This window comes from Sinocyclocheilus anshuiensis, unplaced genomic scaffold, assembly GCF_001515605.1.
Source record: "Sinocyclocheilus anshuiensis isolate Anshui unplaced genomic scaffold, SAMN03320099.WGS_v1.1 scaffold710, whole genome shotgun sequence".
NCBI lineage: Eukaryota > Metazoa > Chordata > Actinopteri > Cypriniformes > Cyprinidae > Sinocyclocheilus > Sinocyclocheilus anshuiensis.
Window position 1 is genome coordinate 485249 of NW_015544201.1, and position 2664 is coordinate 487912.

The following is a 2664-nucleotide window of genomic DNA, read 5'->3' on the forward strand; positions in this document are numbered from 1 at the left end:
GATATATTGCGTCACCAAAAATGATTGAGGTCATGTACATATATTGCGCGATAAGTCGATATATTGATTATAGGCATTGGCCGGTATGAGATTTTGACGGTATGATAACTAAGCAAAAATATCACTGTTTCACGGTATTGTTGTTACAGCTCTAAAATGTGATTTTTTTTTTTAATGTTTGGGGAAAAAAAAAAAACTTTACCACTGAACACAATAGATTTTAACATATCATTTCATATAATTTAGTTATATAATTTCATACACAAAATTTGATTGAATAATAACCCTATTTGAAGCAAAAACAGAATGTTCTGACTAGCTTTGTGAAATTATACTACATGCCTGAATGAAGCAAACAGCAGAAGCTCTGAATGAGACGCATGACTCTCTGACAGCAGGAGGTGCTTCTGGAACACCAGATACAGCATTTCCTTGGTTACCGCTGTAAACAAAGCAGCACTGCTGAAACACTGCTGTAATATGAATTATACAGAGACGAGATGAAAAGAAAATACCATCTAAACTTTTCTGAAGACAGTCAGTTCCCCTCAGAAACACATTCATATAAACCCCCAAATCAATATTGAGGATTTTCTTCCAATAGTTTGTTCATCATGAACAGTGAGTGATCTGCCTGCTACAGTATTTTTTCTCTTAGCGTCCGTCTTCAGCGTCTCAGGCCTCTGTTAACGGGTGTTTACACACTTCATATTTTCACATAAATGACATTTTGGAAAATTATTGCATTGCAACGCAGTTTGTGCAAGTCCAGAACAGAGACGAGCTGCAATAAGACAAAAAACGGCCGGTTGCCGATTGCGTAAGTTCCAGGGGAAGCTCTTTCAGCCGTCATACACACACGTGACTGACTGCTCGCTCGCTCGCACCAACAGGAGGGGGACGGGTCGTGTTACGCTCACTCAACCTGAGGGATTCCTACACTTTCAGTCTTTGCGGAGACATGAAAAATAGTGCATACTGCAGGGACGGTATAACGGAAAATGTTAGTGGTTTTGAAACCGTGAAATTTTCAAATCGCGGTATACCTTGAAACCGGTAATCGGCCATTGCCTAATTGATTATTGCAACAGGCCTAAGTAAGAGTGTGACTTAAGTTGTCAAAAACCATGCAGTCTCATAATAACTAGAGCCCGACCGATATGGGTTTTTTTGGGGGGGCTGATACCAATATTAGGGAGTAAAAAAGGCAGATATCGATATATCGGCCGATATTCTTTGTGTATATTATAGTACAGTATAGGGGTGGAACGGTTAGCGGGAAAAAAAATCGAACCGTACGGTTCTCCACACACGGTTCGGCACGCGCTAGGACCGCGGTTCAACTTAAATCTGACAACGCATCTGTAATATGGTTTGCTATAAATAACACGTAAAACAAACACGGTTTGTCTAATATATGTTTCTGTTGATGGATGCGCATTCTGGCTTCCCAGAATACATTACAACAACAGCGATGAAAAAAAAAAAAAAAACGTGGACGAACCAGTCACTCTTGTTCAATGCCAATGCTGGAATATGAGCATTTATTCCTTATTCCCCCGGGTGCTGATAACGCGCGCACACAGGTGAGACCTGAACAGCACACGTTGATATCTGTGTTTAAACCAAACTCATTTAAGCTTTGCCAGTTTAAACATTTAAGAGCCAGAGGACGCGAGCTCGCACGCGGAGTGAGAAGATTTGTGCGTGCGCTCATCCGAAACACGCAAACCAGCGCCTCAGAACACGCGCAAATATTAAGCTCACTCTGAAGTATTGTTTAAATCGACAAATTCACACAAAAATTATGTCAAAATGCCCGTCTTAGTAAGTATCCTATAGCAGACATAGCCGGCTGAACGTACTGTATCAGTGCATTCTCTTAAAGTGACCGCACTTTCTTAATATTAATCAAACAGCAACAACAAAGAAATCACTCACTGCTCTTGATTGAATAGCTTTTGTAACTTTAATAAAGATTAATCTTTAATTTATACAGTCAAATATGCAATGCTGTTTTACATTTAATTACTTTATTCAATTTCTGCACCTAAAAACGAATGTTAGACCTACCTAAAAAAAACTGAAAATCAATGTTTATTTTATTTGTATCTTTACTCTATTGTATTTATTTGTGCTGTTGCTTGTAGTTAGATAGATTATTCTTATTTTCTTTATTTTTATTTGACAGTATAGTTTTTGCCTAAACATAGCACACACCGAACCATACCAAAACCGTGACTCTAAAACCATAATACAAACCGAACCGTGAGTAAGTTGAACGGTTCCACCCCAGTACAGTACCAGTCAAAATTTTGGACACTTTAGGGCCTTTCGCAACGCGGGAATTCTTAGTACACACTGTTGGTGCGAATGCAACCCTTTAAATGGTACTAGGAAATATAGTTCAAAATCGTCCCAGTACTTTAGTACTGTACATTTAGTTCTGGAACTAAAGCGGTGCGAAAGGCCCTTTTCCCATTTGTGTCCAAACTTTTGACTGGTACTATATATAGAATACAGTATATACATAAACAGAATATATACACAAACACATTTTTTTTGCAATGATCACTCAAATGTGGTGATCACTTATAATGACGTGACAAAGATATGTAATGGAGGCAGGGCATTTAACAATTTAACAAACTTTATTATCCAAAA

At 38.3% G+C, this 2664-nt stretch overlaps 1 protein-coding gene across 4 annotated transcripts in view; it reads right to left on the minus strand.

Moving 5' to 3' along the window:
* Positions 1 to 2664, minus strand: part of LOC107696840 (death-inducer obliterator 1-like) — a 28645-nt gene that overhangs the window by 22383 nt on the left and 3598 nt on the right. The window lies entirely within an intron of this gene.